Source organism: Aethalodelphis obliquidens, unplaced genomic scaffold (genome assembly GCF_003676395.1).
Source record: "Aethalodelphis obliquidens isolate GAN/ISIS:26980383/991018 unplaced genomic scaffold, ASM367639v1 scaffold22, whole genome shotgun sequence".
Classification (NCBI taxonomy): Eukaryota; Metazoa; Chordata; class Mammalia; order Artiodactyla; family Delphinidae; genus Aethalodelphis; species Aethalodelphis obliquidens.
The window spans coordinates 8,152,069-8,171,950 of NW_020837966.1; the positions used below are offsets into that span (position 1 = coordinate 8,152,069).

The 19,882-nt window shown below is 43.9% G+C and overlaps 1 protein-coding gene across 7 annotated transcripts in view; it reads right to left on the minus strand.

Moving 5' to 3' along the window:
- Positions 1 to 188: 188 nt before the first annotated feature.
- FHIT (fragile histidine triad diadenosine triphosphatase) overlaps positions 189 to 19,882 on the minus strand; it is a 1,436,343-nt gene continuing 1,416,649 nt past the window's right edge. For all 7 annotated transcript variants that reach the window (XM_027121278.1, XM_027121279.1, XM_027121276.1 and 4 more), the window contains one exon: positions 189 to 487. The gene's annotated coding sequence lies outside the window, so the exon portion shown is untranslated. The remainder of the gene's footprint in view (positions 488 to 19,882) is intronic.

A 19,882-nucleotide genomic window follows, 5' to 3' on the forward strand; every position in this document is an offset into this window, starting at 1 on the left:
GGAAAAGGTGGACATTTCTTACTCTATTATCTCACCTACCACGAAGGAAACTCTGTAAATCTTCTCTCAGCCTTAACAAACCTTTGGTTTACAGGAAGCACGGGAGACTTGATCTATCCTCAGTCGTGCCTTTCAGAGGACCCCAAATGTCAATTTTTAAGTTAGCCAACATGCAAGCTAAATATTTTAACTATCATTTTATTTCCATCCAGGCCAAGGGGCAACTTAGAAAAGGTTCTGTTCTAAGTCCATAGCCAAGGAAGTGTGGAAGGGCCACGGGTGCCGTTGTTTTGAAGGCAGCCTGTCAGTCATTGCGATTGAAACATAACCCCGATTGCTTCCACAAGCATAATAAGATGCTTTGCAAAAGGTTGTCGAATTGTAGGATGTAATAAAGTCTGCTTAGCTTCAGTTTCAGTGCCGCAGGGTCCTAAAGCACGAGCCCCATTTCCTTATGCCTTGGGACTTGTTTGAGTTCCTTTGGTGCCTGGAAATGACAGAACATAAACCAGACATTTAGTTAGAACAAATAGCATTTTTTTTGAACCATGGCAATAAACAAAATGTAAATCTGCTTACTGCCGATCTCTTAGATTGCCATTAACACGTTACACGAAGCCATACAGATGTGGGCCGGTGGCGCGACATAGGTGGGTTCCAGCCCTGCAGATGCCCGTACTCCCTGGATCTCCACCTGTTCTGTGGCTTCTGCCCACAGCCTAGGCCCCAGAGGTCAACCGCATGGTCTCTTAATCTGCTTTAAGGATGCAAGTCTTACATACAAAATGAAGCCAATTCAGACCTTGAATTAGGTAAGAATAGATTCTCAAATACAGACGTTATCAGAAGTACCTGGCAAGCTTGTAAGAAAAACACAGATTTCTCCAGCCTGTCCTCCACGTTCTGAATTAGCCGGTGTGGAGAGAAGGCCAAGAATCTGTGCTTGTTAGCAAGCGTCCCTACGATCATAGTCTGAGGCACCCGCCGCTGGATGGGGGAATTCTTGAGCTAGTGTGTAGCATGCAGAATCAGCTTTGCTTCAAGGCCAAGTTACCTGAAGGGTTTAGGCCAGGCCTAAACAAAGGACTTCTACTTATAAAACAGGAAAGTGGGGGAAGCCCTTTAATCTTATTTGCGGGAAAAAAAAAAAAAAGATAATTCCTAGCTCACAGAAATGTATTTCATAGCTCTGATACCCTCTCTTTACCCCAAAGGAGAAGCTGTCGGATACTTGGCTTCTGGGCCTTACTCACTGGGATTAGTAACGTGGGTGTGGTCAGGAGCTGGATTAGCCGGGGCTGACTTGCTTGGGGGACATTCCAAGGGCAGACCATTCCAGGAAAGGGAAAATTAAATAGGAGGGAGCGAAAGAGCAGAATTTTACAGGCTAGATTTCATACAATTTGGGGGAGGTTGAAAGAAAAGGCTCTTAGGAGATATTAGGGGCAGCTACCATGGGTGTGATATACGAAGAGATTTTGAGAACCACTGTGGAGAAGCACAAATGGACTTTCCTTCAGGGTTTTCCAGAGACTTCAGTGAAGATTTACATGGCTTTTCACTTACTGTTCGCTATTCATGGCTTTGAGTGCAACACTGTGGACACAGACCTGGGAGGCCAAGGTGCAAAGACCCAGCTTCCTGCTCGTTCCCGTGTGTAGTTCAAGGATATGCTCAATACCTCAATACGGGCCCATTCAACCCCACTGGGTGAGGACACACGGGCACACACTTCAGCCTCTGGCTCATGCAGTGAGTTTTCAGTGAGTCCAGCGCTATACTTTCTCTGTAAGTTCATAAGAAGGCCAGAGAGCAAAGGGCAGGCAGGGCATCCCTTTGGAATTACATCTGCTCCCTTCCAGGATCCAGAACACAGAAACCAACTCACTTCTGCTTCAGCCTTCACACTTCGGTTCAGGATCCCCTCCCCGCCTCCCCGCCTCCCCAGGTCCACTGATGTCTGTAAGCGTGGCGTGGGAAGTAGGGGGTGGGTACCAGTCAATTTGCATCCTCCCAACCCCCTGCAGAAGGGGGCCTGTCTCATTCCTGTGTGATGCTGGGATCTTTCCCTGCTGTTCCCAGCACCACCCATCTTGCTCGCACACGTGCGTCATCTCCCGCTCATTCATCATTGCCCGTGTCCTTGAACGATTATTGCCTCTGAGTCAGAGGCACCTGTGCAGGCCTGAAAATGGATGTGCTCTTTCTTTTCCTCCGCCTCACCTGTCGAGGGCAGATTTATGTCCTAGGAGAAGTTTCCCTCGGTTTTATTTTTGGTCTTTTAAACACCGCGGCCCTGTGTTATTTCCTTCACCCGCCCTTCCCGACACCAGCCCTGTCATTTCTGAATCTCCCGGGTTGCCTGTGCGTCCATTCCTGAGCAGGCCTTCTGTCAGTCTGCTTCTGATGCTTCTGCAAAGCATGCCTCACACGGCCTTGGCATTCAAGCCGTCCGCCTGGCTACTTAAGGCTCTGTCTTCAGCAGTTCCTTCTCTCCAACTAGCCTGGAAGCTTTTCATTGCCAGAGCACAGCGAGTGAACATGTTGGACTTTGAGACTTGGGGCAGAAGCCCAGCCTTGTCATTTACTGGCTGCGTGTGTGTGTGTGGGTGACGTAAGACGTGCAAGGTTGGGGCTGCGGGAAGGACTGAGTGGGTGAACACACGTAAAGCGCTCAGAGCCGTGCCTACCGCATCAGAAGGACCCACCAGTGTGAGCCTCTGCTGCTGTCCTCATCACTGCTTACTCTCTGTGTTGCACAGCAAGGCAGAGGCCACCAGGCAGCAGAGGCCCACGAGCGTCAAAGCAAGTGAAAGTCAGGCTCAGCTACAAGGCCGGAGATTCGGCCTCATTATCCAAGAGGGCACATCTGGGCAACGGACTCACCTTGCCATCTTCTGGTTGGACTGCATGTACCACGTGCCCTTCATGTCCCCACTTCCCTTTGATCTCACCTTTAGGCAGTGGTGTTTTCAATGCCATGTGGGCGTATCAACAAATGTATTTACTGAAGCATGAATAAGGCTCTAAGGAGGGTGCCAAGAGTTGGACAATGAGATCCTCGAGGTGCTTCCAGCCCATTTGGGGAAACCCATCACCCAGGGTGAGGCAAGGCAGTAGATAATCGGGTGCCAGGTGAGCAGTCCAGAAAATGTGGGCTTTTGGGGTTCTGAGAACAGAAGCCCAGAATGTCTGAGGTTTGACTGATCCCCCTGAACACGTGCTTTTCAAGTATTTCTGTGTTCCTGAGGAACACAGTGAAGATGAGCTGGGACTGTCCCCTCCCCCTGCAAGGCCACGCTGGAGGAGGAACAGGTGGCATCACGAAGCTCAGAGCAGGGGTGGCTTTACAGAGCAGGAAATGGAGACAGAAGGGAGGCCCCGTCGCTCTGCAGGGTAGAAGAGATTTTTGGAGAGGGGAGCTTTGAATTAGGAAGGAAAATAAAACAGTCCGATGGAGAAGATGTAAGTAAGTTTTGTTTTGTTTTTTAACATCTTCATTGGAGTATAATTGCTTTACAATGGTGTGTTAGTTATTGCAGCTCTATTTACAATAGCCAGGACATGGAAGCAACCTAAGCGTCCATCATCGGATGAATGGATAAAGAAGATGTGGCACATATATACAGTGGAATATTACTCAGCCATAAAAAGAAACGAAATTGAGTTATTTGTAGTGAGGTGGATGGACCTAGAGTCTGTCATACAGAGTGAAGTAAGTCAGAAAGAGAAAAACAAATACCGTATGCTAACGCATATATATGTAAGTAAGTTTTGAGTAAGATCTGCTGTGTGGGCTGTAATCCTTTTGCCCATCTCTCCCTGAAACCTTCAGGAAAGTCTTTGGAATCGATTTGCAGTTTGTTGTCCCGCCTGAGTGAGTACAGGGTAAAAGCAGGGGGCCAGGGGATCCCAGCCGGGGTCTGAACTGAACCACGCCAATGTTTCCTTAAACATGAGGGCATCATCAGGCTTCCATCAGGCAGAGTCCTCTGTTTCCAACAGTTCCAACCACCCTCTGCGTATATTCAAGGGAACCTCTTCTTACTGTGTCAATGAAGGAGACTCTTCCCTATTAACCCTGTCCCTCCTCCATCCTAGAGGCCCAGGGGAGGAGGACCCTTCTGTCTTGAAGCTAAGAAAACAGATCACTGTCTCTCTTTCTAAAGATGAACCTGGGTGGGAGCTGACCCCAGGTAATCTACCTTGGTAGAGTGTCAGAGGAACTTTGGGGACCATAAAAACACAATCTGCCTTCCTGTTTCTTTAAAGTAGTGTCTCTCACCTACTTTGTGGTTTAGACCCCCTGGGGAGGTCTAAACAATACCAAGCCTTCACCCCAGCCCTAGAGATTCTGATCTAACCATCTGGAGCGTGGCCTGGGCTGGCAGGGAATTATTAAGTGTGAAGGTGAAGCCTCCAAGCTTGTCTCTCTCTTCATTCAATTCCAGAGTGTGCTCCCAGGAAAATGCCCCAAAGGCCCAAAGCAATTCAGTTGCTGGAGACAGGTTTCAGGAGGCTTCAGTGGCAAATATTCAACTTCTACTAAGGCTGTCTGTCCTCTGCCCTCTTAGCAGAGCCACACGTACGGGACAAGTATTGTCCATCAAAGGTAGTGCCTCTTGCCCGCAAGGATGAATAAATTAACTTGTTTTGCCTCCATCCCAAAGCTGACACAGAAATGGTTTTAAAACAGAGTAACTACACTCGCCCACAAAACAAAGCTGTGAGACCCTAACATAAAATTCCTCTGTAATAGCTCTCTCTTTTTTTTTTAAAAAAAGTAATTCTTCGTTTGTAGCAGGCTCCAGATACAGGCAGACAGCCGTGGAAAGTCATTTTGCTCACAGCAAAAGCAAGGTGAGCCATTTTCTAAGGGCAGGCACCTCTGACCCCTGCTTTTCAGTTTTTTCTTAATAAACTGGTCTCAGAAATTGGACCACAAAAGCTGCTGATGGCCATCTCTTACAGTACGTGGGTAAAAAAAGAAGCTGGGGGAGAAGAAATGGGAAGGATCAGAGAGCCACTCTGACTATGAACCGAGGCGATGCAATTATCCATCCATTTACAGCCAGGAAGGGGTTACCCTTCCCCAAGGGCAGTGGCCAGAAACCCAGTGATGTGAGGATGGACTCAAGAGAGCAGGGCAACTTCCCAGCACTTTTTCTCACTCAAAACGGTTCCTCTGTGGCTGGTTACACCTGCGGATCAATAACACAACTTCCTACTATGAGAGGGTGTTACTTAACTTCCCTTTAAACAGGGTCTGTTTCCCAATCCTCCGCATTTGTCACCTTGAGCGGGGTTCCGGGCACCATGTGGCCAGCCCCCCTCAGGAGGGGAGATGCAGACCTCTGCCCTGAAGCGGGGTCGGGGCTCACCCCGGGGCTGTCCTTTATGGAGTGGCCACAGACTCAGCATTGTCACTCTTCTCTTTGAAGGGATAGATCAAACACAAAGAATATTACTCAGCCATAAAAAGAAACGAAATTGAGTTATCTGTAGTGAGGTGGATGGACCTAGAGTCTGTCATACAGAGTGAAGTAAGTCAGAAAGAGAAAGACAAATACCGTATGCTAACACATATATATGGAATCTAAGAAAAAAAATGTCATGAAGAACCTAGGGCTAAGACAGGAATAAAGATGCAGACCTACTAGAGAATGGACTTGAGGATATGGGGAGGGGGAAGGGTGAGCTGGGACGGAGTGAGAGAGTGGCATGGACATATATACACTACCAAACGTAAAATAGACAGCTAGTGGGAAGCAGCCGCATAGCACAGGGAGATCAACTCGCTGCTTTGTGTCCACCTAGAGGGGTGCGATAGGGAGGGTGGGAGGGAGACGAAAGAGGGAGGGGATATGGGAACATATGTATATGTATAGCTGATTCACTTTATTATACAGCAGAAACCAACACCCCATGATGCCAGCGCTTATGGCTGTGAGTGACTTACGCAGCCCGGCATCCCCTCGTGTCCTGGGAAATGCAGCTACACGAGCTTTGAGGCTAGGTGTTGGGAGGGAGACGAAGCAGAGCAAACCCACCCCTAGGCAGCTCGTGCTGCTCGTGGGCATGTTCTCGTGTCCCGCTGGAAGGCAGTAAGGCTTCTGTCTTCCCTGTTTGGTCCGTGGATATTCACGTCCCTGTATCTGTGCCTCGCAAAGACCCTCCCTAAAAGGCTTCCTCGTTCTGACGGAGTTGATGAAGAACAGCCTTTATTTGTCTCTAAATCTTTAGCTGATATTACTTTTCCCCAAGACTCAGTGGAAATGAAAAAGGATTACTTCATATTTCCTTCCGTCTTCCACAAACGAAACTAATTTTGAGAAAGAAAGTCCCTACAATGTGAAACACTTTCCCTTCCTTCAAATCCTCCAAGGGGCAAAGGAAGAGCTAAGAGGCCTGCGTGCTTTGTCATTTACTTTGTCTGGCAGCTTCTCCTTATCGTGCTTTTGAGGGTGACCTTCCTCCAGCATATTCCTTCGCTCTAGTTGTGCTCTCCTGTTATAATAGAATTTTCGAGCCAAGCGTGGAACAGGCTACCTTTGATAATTAATGGTTCTGAGAGTTTGCTGAGTGTGTTATTTAATTAATGGCACGTGTGTCTGGAGTATCTACAACTCTGTAGTTGAATAAAAGGTATATTTGCTGAGAGATTATAGACAAATCCTCCAGGATCGTGACGGTGAGAATTTGTCGGGGTTCAGCACGTTTAACAGCCTAATGGGGTCATTATGTCTTTTCCTTTCCACCATTTAAAAGGCACTGAAGTTGACAGAACTGTGTTCCGTTTGCCTTGTATGTAAGCTGAGATTACAATCCAGAAAAATCCTTAGGCTAATGGATAAAAGTCTGTTACCTGAAGCAGAGCCTCTCATCAAAAACAGAGATGACATCTTTAATGTTGTATTTTTAATGCTATGAAACTGATGGTCAAATAAGTTATGCTTTACTTCAGTTACTCACAGATAGGCTAACGTGAATTACGTTTAAGTTCCACGTGGCACCAAAAGATCAAGGGTAGAAAACTGGCAGGAAACACAGTTGAAGGCTGCTGGGAAGAGTGCCTATTTCACACTACCCTGCTTCTCCCGAGTTTCTAGTGCTGAGAATGAAATGCAGATTGTGAAAAGACAAAGACGAACGTATCCCGTAGAGAGGTGTCAGCTGCCCACATAGGGAAATCTCTATGGCTCCAGCTCTACATGTGTCCAGATAGACTGTCAATGCAAAGGGTCTAGTTTTAAGCCTGTACCGTCACTGTGTGTGCCTGAGCAAGTCGTATCTGCTCTCTAGACCACAGTTTCTTCCTTTGTAAAACCACAGGTTGAAGTAATGGCTCTTTAAACTCCCTTCCAGCCCAAAGATGCTCAGAGTCTCGGATTTTTCTCCATAGGGAGATGGAAACTTTCTCTTCCGCTGATAGGAGAGATAGCTGATTGCTCACCTTGGGGATTTAAGGGTTATTTTGTCCAGGAAGAGACCCCTGGGGAAATGCAGAGCCCTATAAGAGTGCCCTGCAAGGGGGCTAGGAGGCTCACCTATTCTCCAGAGCTCAGGTGGATGGTCCGGGGGAGAAGGCCTCAAGCCAGGGCCCCCCCCCGCCCCACTCTGTCCCTCCCACTGGAGACCTCCCCACCCCTGGCAGACAGTGGAAGCAGAGGCACCGGCTCAAAGGGCTCAACTGGAGTGAGGAGAGAGGCCCTGAAGGCTGTGCTCAGAAGCTTCTCTTTTCTGGGTGGGAGGGAAAGCCATCCGTCCAGAGCATCGATTGGCCAGCTCCTGTGCTAGGTGTGTGCAGACTTACTTATGGAAAACTCATTTAATCTTCACTTCAGTCCCATGGCGTAGATATGAGAACCCCAGTTTAACAGCTGGGAAAAAGTCACGCAGTAAGTGCAGGATTGGAACCAGATCTCCTTAACTCCAGAGCTCAACCCCTTTTCACAGGTGCAATGTCCAGCATAGTAGCTACCACCCACACATGGTGAATGAGCACTGAAAAACGTGGCTAGTCTGAATGGAGATGGGCGGAAAGTATAAAATATCTACCGGCCTTCAAAGACTTACTCTAAACAAAGAATTTAAAATATCACATTATTTTTTTATATTTGTATAATTTTTATATTAGGAATTTTTCATATTATAAAGATATGATTAAATTTGGATATATTGGGTAAATATAACATATTATTAACATTAATTTAATCTGTCCTTAACGTGGCTTCTGGAAAATGTAACAGGACATGTGTAGCTCACATTCTGTTGCTATTGGACGGCACTGCTCTAAGACAGTATCCTGGGGTGCAGGCTCTGGGGAGAGCACACAGTGAAGCTGCTCTGGGGGTGGGGGACCCCTGGGCGTATCTAAAGGGTTGACTTAATATTTAAGAGCATGGGCTCTGGGCTCAAGTTAGGCCTGTGACCTGTTAGCTGTGCAACCTTGGTCAAGTTACTTTGCCCACCTGTGCCTCAGTTCCATCATCTACATATCAGGGAAATAGTAGCATCTACATCATAGAGTTGTCATGAGGCCTAAAGATGACACAAGTGAAGCATTTAGTGTAGTACCTGGCCCAGAGAAAGGTCTAGATTCGAAAGAAATATTGTCACTCATTCATTCGCTCGGTGTTTTTGAGCACCCCTGAGATGCCAGGCACTGTTCTAAGTTCCAAAGACAATGGCCCTGTCCTCGGACACTTACTTGCTAGTGGAAGGTACAGACAAACAAATAAGTCTATAATATGATGACAGGTGATCGTGAGCCCTATGCAGAAAAGTAAGGCAAGTTTAAGGGATAGGAGGAAACGGGGCTCTATTTTAGGTTGGGAACTTGGGGAAGGCCCTTCTGAGAAGATGACATTTCAGTCAAATACAGAATGGAGGGAGGAAAGGAGAGAATTCCAGGCAGGAGGGACAAAAAATGCCAGGGCCCAGAGGCGGGAGCTTGTCTGATATAATCTAGTAACTGCCAGGGAGCAGGAAAGCTGGAGGCAAGAGTGTGGGGCAGAGAGTCAGGGGAGATGAGACTGGATCCTATCCGGAGTCCTTCTCTGTGGCCTACAAGGCCTCCTGTGATTAGGTCCTGGTTGGCTTTACAAAGTATAGGGGAGGGACATGATCTGATGTCCCATTTAAAAGGATCATAAACTTAACATATTTCCTATTTTAATATGTTCATTCTTTTGTATGACCTTGGGTGAGTTTGAGGGTATATATGGGTATTTTAAGAGTCAGGTCAACAGTTGACATAAGATATTCTATATAAAGAAGCTATATTTTTAACTGCAGCATCATGAAACCTTACCCAGAATGAGGGGAGTTCTTAGGTTTTATTGGAAATAATTCTCTTTTAAACTTTTGCACTACTTTTCATTTCCATTGAGTGTCATTCTTTTGAAGGATTAAAGAAATAAAAATTAACCACAAACAAGATCGTCAAACTTAAAAAGAAAAAAAAGAGAAAAAAAAAATCTGCTCAGATAGACAACAGATCATTGAAAGGAGAGTATAAAGCACACCCTTGATAGGGGCGTCACAGATAAATGCTGCTTCACTGCCTTGAGCATTTTCCAAATGGATAACTCTGGAATCTGCAGGAGTCGCCAGAGAGATAAGAGAGGGGGCAGAGTGCTAAGGGAAGCCCTGTTACAAAGCTTCCCTTTCCCATAGCTATCTATGACTCTGGCTTATTTCTAATTAAAAAATGCTTCATGCAATATCATGGGCTTTCACTTCTTCAAAACAATACCACCCCATCAGCTTGCAGCTCAGAATGCCCACAGTTCTTACCTTTTTTGGAGCCTCACTGGAACACGACATGGAGCTTTAGAGGAAAATTGCTAAGAACATCTAATTACATTCAAGGCCATTTTTTGCCTGTCTTAAAGGAATGAAAATGATGTGCCGGTTTTTATAGCCCTTCTTGACCTAAAGATATCTGCTGGTGGAAAGAGAATCCTCAGTTGGGCTCTTCTAATGCTTTAATTATTATGTGATCTATCATCTTACGTGAGGACTTGCACACTTCGAAAAATCTCTTAAATGTGCATTAAAATTGATTGGCTAACCCTAGACCGTGGGGCTGGCTCTTGGAGGGCATGTAATTGTCTGTGGGCATGGGGTGGTAGACACAACTGACACAAAGTCAACTACTTCATGGTGGGATAAGGTAGAGAAATCGATGTGGCCACAGGTAGGATTGACACTGTACTGCCGACTTGCGCAGAATGCTGTTACACGCTTGCTTGTTAAATCAGTCGTGTTGCTTCAGATTCCTCAGCATCTCTGGGGCAGGGATGCGCTTCACCTACTGTGCCTCAGACAGTGTTGGGCTCCAAGTGGGACCTCAACAAAGAGTTGGTGGTTGAGTTCTAGAACCTCAAGGTTAAAGAGGTCCTCTAGGAGGCAAGCAATCTGGGCCCATGTTGTAGCCATGACTCTTGATGCCAACTAAGGAAACCCCATTTCAAATGAGCCTCCAGAGAAAAGTGCCTTTTCGACCTTTTAACTATGAAGGATGGGGTGGCTGTAGACAGTTCTTCTCCTCCCTTTATCTTTTGTCTCCCTTTCCTCTGGGGGATTGTCCTGCATCAGACTTCTCCAAATATAAGCAGGATGCGTGCCAGTAGCCTCAAGTCTAGTCTATATCACCCCTTCTAGGACTTCTCTCTCTTTGTCCATACACCAAACGGTAGAGAAGCTCTCTAACTGGCCAAGCTGGAGTCACACGCTTACAACTGTGGTTTTGGAAGAGGTTGGCAGTTCCAAAGTCCCATGTCTGCTACACGCATCCTATTTTCTGTTTGACTCTCTCAACTGTTTTCTAAATGTTTTGAAATCCAAGGGCTAATTACAGACTTTTGGTGAAAACCCCCTATCGCTAAAGGAAACCCTAACTGAAAGGTTTTGAATGGAGCCCTTGGGAGTCCTCACTGATTCCAGGAATGCAATATCTTATGCCTTATGGTCCACGGTGGATTAGCTGTGATTCACTCCTCTTCATCAAATGCAGTTTTAGTTTTCAGGCAAATATTCAGCCCATAGCCAATGCTGCATAGGGAAACAGGACAGCAGTGTCTCTTTGGCAGAGTGGTTGTGATGATTGGATAAAGTGACCTGTGCAAAGCCCCCAGCACAGAAATCACCAAATACTGGTACTTTTCCTGAAGTTAGTGAAGAAGCAAGAGTAAGCTCTATCTTGCACCTCAGCTTCATTGTACAACTCTTGTCTTTAGTTAGCTAGGATTTAAGCAGAGGAGGACATTTCTATACAGAGACCCACCAGTTTTAGTGTAAAGTTAAGTGTGGGCTGCAGAGTCAGACTGCCTGAGTTGCCCAGACTCCACGTATAACCTGAGAGTCCTTGGGAAAGTCCTATAGCGACCGTAGGCCTAGTTTCCACATGTGAACATTGGGACAATACTAGAGGGTTGTTGTGGGGGTTAACTGAAATAAAGGCTGCGAAGTGCTTGGTATAACTTGCCCATAATGAGATCTCCATAAGTGGTATCATTAAGAATCATTAATAATGAAGCATCCTCTGTGGTGGTTTCCCCTTCTCAGTTCCTGAAATAATGATCTTCTAGGCCAGCATGGTCCCTTAAAGTCGGGGAGGATGGCCAAGACGAGGAGAATCGACTTTCTGATGTAACAGTGTAACTGACAGTGGGGGTCTGGCTGCTCGCCACTCAAAAGCCAATAAAGGGGCAAGGTTGGTGGAAAGGAAAGTTTGCTTTAATTTGGATGCCGGCAAATGGGAATGGGGGGGAGGGGGGGATGGAGGCGGACCCCTGTCCAAAGGCCAACTCCCCCCGCCCCACCCGCCATTACCAGTGGGCAAGAGCTTTTACAGGCTGAGGGGGAAGGGGCTGCATGCAGAAACAGCACAGTCAGCTCCAACAGTCATCTTGAAACTGGTCACGGGGTGGTCTGACCAGTGTCATCTTGACTGTTTTAGGTACAGTTAATCTTCAGTTCCAGCGTCGGTTTGTTCCCACTTCCTTGAGGCCAATTCTCAGAATTATGGCAACTTCTAACATGGTACAGTCTAGTCATCATGTAGTTGACTTCTCCCACCTCCTGGGGGTTTCAGTATCTACAAGACAGCTCACAGGACATGGCTGTGAATATTATCTATAGCCCTTGAGGAGGAACTAAAGGTTCTTGGCTTTGTTTACTAACTGAACTATTACTGTTTTGTCCTGTTTGACTGTCTTCCTTTGTTTCTGCATTTTCTCACTTGTCTGATTAAACTTATTCTTCAGCTGAAGTTTTTTTCACAGACAGAAGGCAGGCTGAGGACACATGGGGGAAGGACCATAGGGTCCTGCTCCGTTTCAGTAGTGGAGTGTCTGTGAAGAATATATGCGGCAATTATTCTTTTCCGTTTAAACTTATCCTGGAATAATTGAATATCCAGCCAGCAATTAAACCATACATTAAAGTCAATCTCTTCCTTCCTTTTCTTTTGTCCTTAACTTAAAATTTTTCATTTATCTGATTTATTTTTAGTCCTTGTTACGGCGAAATATAACATATACAGAAAAGTGTGTGTGTGCGTGCATGTATAGAGCTCACAGAATTAATACAAAGCCAACGTGTCGGGCTTCCCTGGTGGCACAGTGGTTGAGAGTCCGCCTGCCGATGCAGGGGACACGGGTTCGTGCCCCGGTCCGGGAAGATCCCACATGCCGCGGGGCGGCTGGGCCCGTGAGCCATGGCCGCTGAGCCTGCGCGTCCGGAGCCTGTGCTCCGCAATGGGAGAGGCCACAACGGTGAGAGGCCCGCGTGCTGCAAAAAAAAAAAAAAAAAAAAAGCCAATGTTTCTTGCCACCCACCCATGACAAGGAACAGAACATTGCCAGCCCTTCCACCCTCTCACTGCACACTCCCTTCCCCAATCGAAAGCTCCTCCTTGCCTCCTCCACAAAGGTCACCACTGGGCTGATTCTATGATGATTGCTTCCTTGCTTTCCTTTATAGTTTTACCCTGTAAATGAATGTATCTCTAAACGCTATAATTTAGTTTTGTCTGTTTTTGAACTTTATGCGAGTGCAGTCTCACAGTATGTATTCGTGTTTCTGTTGTTCTGCATTCTTTAGACACTTGATATTTTCAGTCTTTTACAATTTTGACTATTGTGGTGGGTATTATAGTGGTATTTCATTGTGTTTAACGTATACATTTCCCTGGTGACTAAGGATTACTGGCCATTTTGAGACCTATTTTTTATGAAGTGTGTGTTCAAATCCTTTTGTATTTTCTACTAGGCTGTTGACTTTCTCTAATTGGCTTATACATTTTTTTCTTTTTCTTTTTCTTTAAAAATATTACCTTCTGGATACTGGCCCTTCATTGGTTGTATATGTGGCAAATAGCTTCTCCCACTCCGTGTCTTGCATTTTTCTCTCTTACTCTCCCTTAATGGTGTCTTTGATAAACAAAATTAATTTGAATGTAGTCCAGTTTATCAATCTTTTTTAATAATAATGCTTTCTGCCCTATTTAAAAAGTCTTGCCCTATAGCAAGACCATGACAATATTCTCCTATATTCCCTTCTAAATTTGCACTTCAGATTTTGAATTATAATCCACCTGGAACTGACTTTTGCATATGGTATGAGGTAGGGTATAGTTTCATTAGTTTTCTACATGGATATCCAATTTTTCCAGAACTATTCGTTGAAAAGATTTTCCTTTCCCCATAGTTCTGTGATGTCATTTTTATCTTATATCAAGTGTTCATATGTGCCTGGATCTGTTTCTGGGCTTTCCAGTTTGTTCCATCACTCTATTTATCCTTGTACCAACACCATGCTCTCTTAACTTTTGTAGCCTTGTAATAAGTCAATATCCTTCAGAGTAAGCCCTCCTATACTTCTGTCTTGTTCTTTTAATCGTCTCTGGCTATATTTCCATCAGTGTTTTAAAACTAATTTTTCCAATTTTACAAAAAAAAAAAACAACCCACCACCACCACCAAAAACTATGGCATTAAATTTATAGGTAAATGTGAGACAGCACTAAATTTATAGGTAAATCTGAGTAACATTAAATTTATAGGTAAATCTGAGAAGACTTGAGTCTTTATAAAACTGAGTCACTCATGTCTCCATTTATTTAATTCTTCTTTAATGCCTCTTAACAACATTTTAGTTTTCTGTCTAGAAGCTCGCATATCTTTAATTATTCCTAGGCATTTGATTTCTGATATTAATATAAACTAACTTTACATTTTTTCATACCCTGCGTGGTTTTATGGATGGTTCGTGTCCCCCCAAAATTCACACGTTGAAGCTCTAACTCCCAATGTGATAGTAATTGGAGATATGGCCCTTAGGAGGTAGACAGGTTTAGATGAGATCATGAGGGTAGAGGCCCCACAATGGGACTGGTGTCCTTATAAGAAGAGTGAGATTAAAGCTCACTCTCTCTTCTCCACAGGAGGACACAGTGAGAAGGTAGCCAGCTACAGGCCGGGAAGAGGGCTCTCGCCAGAACCCAACCATGTTGGCGCCCTTATCTTAGACTTCTAGCCTCCAGATGTAAGAAATAATTATCTGTTATTTAAGCTACCCACTCTATTGTATTTTGTTATGATAGCCTGAGCTAAGACAATGGCCGAGAAATTCAAAACTTGCATATGTTGATCTTATATTCAGAGGCCTTGCTAAGCTTTCTGATTAATTTTAATTGTCAGTAGATTTCTTTTGAGTTTTCTACATGCATCATATTGTATACCAATAGTGACAGTTTTATTCCTTCCTTTCTAATCCTCCTATCCTTTTATTTATTGTTCTTGCCTTACTGTACTACCTGGGACCTTGGGTACACTGTGAAATAGCAGGGCTAATAGTGCATATTCTTATCTCATAGCAGTCTCAGATGAATCGTGTTCAACATTTCATCCTTAAGTACAGATTCCTTCCTAGCTCTAGTTTTTCTAGAACTTTTACGTTTATGAAGTTGGATGTTGAATTTGATCAACTTTTTTTCGGCATCTACTGAGATGATCCTATCATTTATCCTTTATTAGTCTGGTGAAAGGCATAAGATTAGTCTAATGTGTTATTCTTTTCATAGATCGTGCACACACATTGCAATTAATCTGTCTGTCTACCTATAGGGTATCCTTTTAAGACGGTGGCATCTGTGTTTCCATGTGCAATTAGTCTGTCTTTTTCCTTTCTGTTATGTTCCTGTCAGGTACATGTGCAAGGCAACTCATACAACAAATTGAGAAGTGGGAGAGGTTTTTCTTTTTCCTTTTCTCTGGCAGAATTTGTTCCACCAGTCATAAGATTCTTATTGAGAATCTTATTCAGATTCTTGTTTCTTTCTTAATTGTATGGTAGAATTCACCAGTAAAGCTATCTGGGCCTGACATTTTCTTTGTGAGAAGGGTTTTAATTCAGGTTTGAGTTCTTTAATAGTTATCAAATTATTCATATTTTTCACTTAGTGTCAGTTTGGGTAAACTGCATTTTTTTCTAGAAAAATAAATTTAATCCCAATTTTCAAACTTATTGGTCTAAGATTATTCATTATATGCTCTTCTCCTTTTTAATGACTGCAATATCCACAAAGGTGTTTAGCATATTACCTTTTAGCTTTAATTTTTTTCTAATAAATGCATATGAGTCATAATTAAAAGTAAATCACCCTCTGAACACACCTTTAGTTGCATCCACAAGTTTTAGCCTTCTTCATTCAGTTCAAAATTGTTTCCAATTTCTACTTGATTTCTCCTTCTTTAGAATCCCTTTTGTATGAGTCTGCTGGTGGTGAATCCTCTCAGCTTCTGTCAGGAAATACGTTTGTTTCATCTTCATTCTATAAGGATATATGAACTGGGTATGGAATCTAGGTAGGCAGCTGTTTTTTTCAGCTCTTTAGAGATGTCATTCCATGGTCCTTTGATTTTTCTGTTGTTGTCTTTGGTGTAATTATTACTCCATTGAAAGTAAGTTTTTTTTTTTTTCTTTTTACTATTAAGTCTAACAAATTACTCTTTGGATCTGATTTTCTGCAGTTTTACATGATGTGCCTAGGTGCGTATTCTATACCCCCCACTCTGGGTTTGGTGTGGTCTCGAATAGTTGGATTGATGACTTTTGCCAGTTTTGAAACATTCGCAGCCATTGTCTCTTTAAGTATGTCTTCCACTAGAACCCTATTTTGGAACTGTACATAAGTATCTATTAGACTTTCTCAGAATGTCCTGTATCTTCTGACCTCTCATACTTTTTCCCACTCTCTTTTCATCTCTTCATGGTTCATTCTGAATATTTTCATATGGCTCATCTTTAAGTTCACTAATGCTTTTTCTGCCTGTAAAAAATCTGCTGCTAACTTCATTCATTGGGCTACTGTATTTTTCAGTTATAGAATTTCTGTTTGGTTCTTCTTCACATCATCTCTGTACTTTTAATAGATTCCGGCTTTCTGCTGAATTTTTTTTTCAACCTGGTCCTTTCTATCCCAAAAGAAAGTAAACACAGTTATTTTAATGGCTGTGTCTGGGGATTCTAACCTTGTTTATATTGACTTGTCTCCTCATATTACTGTGCAGAGTGTGTGTCTGCGTGTGTATGTATACACACTCGTATTGGGCATTCTATTTGAAAAAAAATTATTTACAGAAATAATTTAAGATCTTGAATGGATTTATTTTCTTCCAGAGGTTATTTTTTTTCTTTGCTTCTTCCAGGAACCCCATGGGACTAGCAATTTAGAATCACCTTACTTCAATTTCTGGGACTGAGACTTTCTCAACTGCCCAGACGTTTTGAAATTGGGCTGCAGTTGATACCAGGGCTGGTTTACATCTGGCTCACTGTTTCTCCAAAGGCATCACTTTCCCAGATCTTCACATTCCCATCCAGGTATGGGAGATTTAGAGAGGGCCCTGCCATTGGCACCCCAGCTTTTATTGCTTTAGCTCCATCTGCCTCTCTAAGACTCATCGATGCCTTCAGGGGACAGGCAACCCTTCATCCTGGGCTCCTCTCTCTGCATTTCTGTCCTTTCTTGGATCTTGACCCTGTACTCTCGTGATACCTTTTTACCTTTAACAGATGTTTCCTTATACTCTTGTGTAAGTTTTCTAGTTGAACACAGTGGGTAGGTTGATGCAGATGATTTGGTCTGTTAGAAGCAGAAGCCACACTTCTTTTTTGGTGGTCTCGAAACAGCCTGCCCTACAGGTTTTGTTCTTTAATTACTGTTTGAACTAATTTCTCATAACTCAAACCTCTCCATCGTTTATTATCTTTAAAATAGAAATCAGAGGGAACATAACGCATCTCCACGTTGGCATAGCTGATGGGCCCTCGCAGTCTCCATGGCCCACCATTCGTTATAAATTGGAGGTAGTAGAAGATACTAAAGTGTCCTCTGGATCCTCAGAGAAGTATTAAATCCAGAAGGAGCACAATTTAGAGCTGCTTTTGATAGTGTATCCTGAATTGACTGGTTGCATGCCCACATGATAACCTGATTGATGCCCCTGGAGTGTCAGAATAATGGAGCACTTACGATATAAGAGGTGGCTGAGGGACAGGTTAGGCATAGGCTGGAGTGAACTGCATAGCTACTGCATAGCTAGTAGTAAATGATGAGTCAAAGATTATTCAGGTGAATTTTCAGAGCCTTTCTATATATTAACTGCCCACAACCTCTAGGAGGGTCTTTTCCCCCCACCTTCCTTTCTGGCAGAGACAAAGACAAAATGAGAAGAGTGGAAGAGTGGAGAGAAGCAAGTAGAAAAAGAAGAGTCTTGGCAGTGGGTAGACATTTCTAGAAGGTTTTTGCCATATGAGAGTATGCGGGTTGATATGTGATAAATTCTGCATTTCTGGAGACGAGATGAGGATGAAGATGATGGTGATGATAGGCTTTATCATCATTTTGCAAGATGCAAGGAAAGCTTGAAACTTTTTTAAAAATTAATTAATAGTTTTTGGCTGCGTCGGGTCTTAGTTGCGGCATGCGGGATCTTTCATTGCGGTACACGGGCTTCTCTCTAGTTGTGGCGCACGGGCTCCAGAGTGTGTGGGCTCTGTAGCTGCGGCTCGCGGGCTTAGTTGCCCTGAGGCATGTGGGATCTTAGCTCCCTGACCAGGGATCGAACGGGTGTCCCCTGCATTGCAAGATGGATTCTTAACCACTGGACCACCAGGGAAGTCCCAAGCTTGAAACTTTTAAAATTTACTTTTGGGATTTGGACTACACTTTTCCGAAAAGGAGACTCCATGCTGATGGATCATGTATTTCCAAGGTTCAGAAGAGTTAAAGTTGCCTACAGGACACTAGTCATTTCTCCCACCAGTCGAATGAAATCTCAACAGAACAGTTCTGTAGATTTCTTTTAACCATTACTGGCCTGGGAAATCTTTTGCCTGAACTATTAGGGACATTTTAGAGAAAGCTGGATCTTGGTAAAGCATTTTAAAAATAATGAAACAGAACTAAAAACCCATTTTGGAGCCATGGGGTGGACTTATCTAAAAGAATGTTATAAAGGGAGGTTTTAAAAGTATAACTAAATGGTTCTTCTTTCGGGCTATGATAAAATAACTCATTTAATGGGACATTAGATTTGATTATTTCTCAAGTCTCTATGATTCTGTGGTTTATCATTCCCAATTTAGGCCACAGGGGCTCGATTTATATTTAGCTAATCCAAATAACTGGGTTTTAAATTCCTTGCTATTGAAATCTGGTTCTGTAAACGTAGTCTACACAGGAGGGAAGAGGCAGCATAATCCAGTAGAAACGTGGGCAGGAGAGGAAGAAAAAGCAAACGAAAATATCTTCGTTTAAGATGATGCATCCTTTATCTAAAGCGCTTAAGAACATACTAAAGTATCAGTATCCTTAAACAAGGGCAAGGGATCGTCTCTGACACTTCCGTGCTAAAGAAAATCTTTCCTTGTATCCATCTGGGGATGGGCTGAAGGAGTGCTGGCCAACACTTTCCTTGGTATTGAAGAGACCCCGACATGGGGATTACCTAGTGGGTTTAGGACTGAATTGGCCAAGGAGCTGAAGTTAACTCTTCCTCTTCCCTGAGGAAACATGAATACTATGATCTGCTCCTTGGGTCTTTCTCATTGGAGGCTGCTGAGGTGAGAGGAGACCCTCTTGGAGAAGGCTGAGATTTTTTTCTAAGCTGTTGGGGTAGATTTCAAAAGGTACAATTCAGTGACCAGAATGTGTGCTAAATAAGTAGACCTGTCCTTTCTCGTCCACTTTGACTATCCATGATTATGATATGTGTGGTCCTGTGGCTGAAATTATGGTGATTTTTTCAAAAATTCTAGTGTCAAAATTTTGCCTTGACAGTACATCTGTAGCTACTAATAATGCTGTTTTGGGCTGACTCAGTTGCTTTGAAAGTGCACGGCTGTGTTATAAGTAAATGAGAGGCAACCAATTATCTATAAAGTAATGGCAAGCACAGAGGAGAGTTTGATGAATTACAAACGAACTCTGCTGACACAGCAGGGTGTGGAGACCTGCTCTGCTCTGACTTTCTATCAGAGTTAGGGGTGATGCTTGCATATTTTACAACACACCCCACCCAATTACAACATGGGGTGGGAGTGGGGACAGGAGGTGATAATAAACAAGGGTGTGCCGCGGCAGCAAACCCAAGTACTGAGTACCTAGAGAAAAATACTATGTTCCAGGAAGGATGCAAGGTTAGATAAGAAACGCAGATCCACCGTCATCTAATATGATTTATAACATACACTAAAAGAGCCATCACAAAACCCCTACCCAGGAACTCAGCCCAGTGGGGGGAGGCAATACCCCTACCCAGGAACTCAGCCCAACAGGGGGAGGCAATGCATAAATTCACCTAAGCAG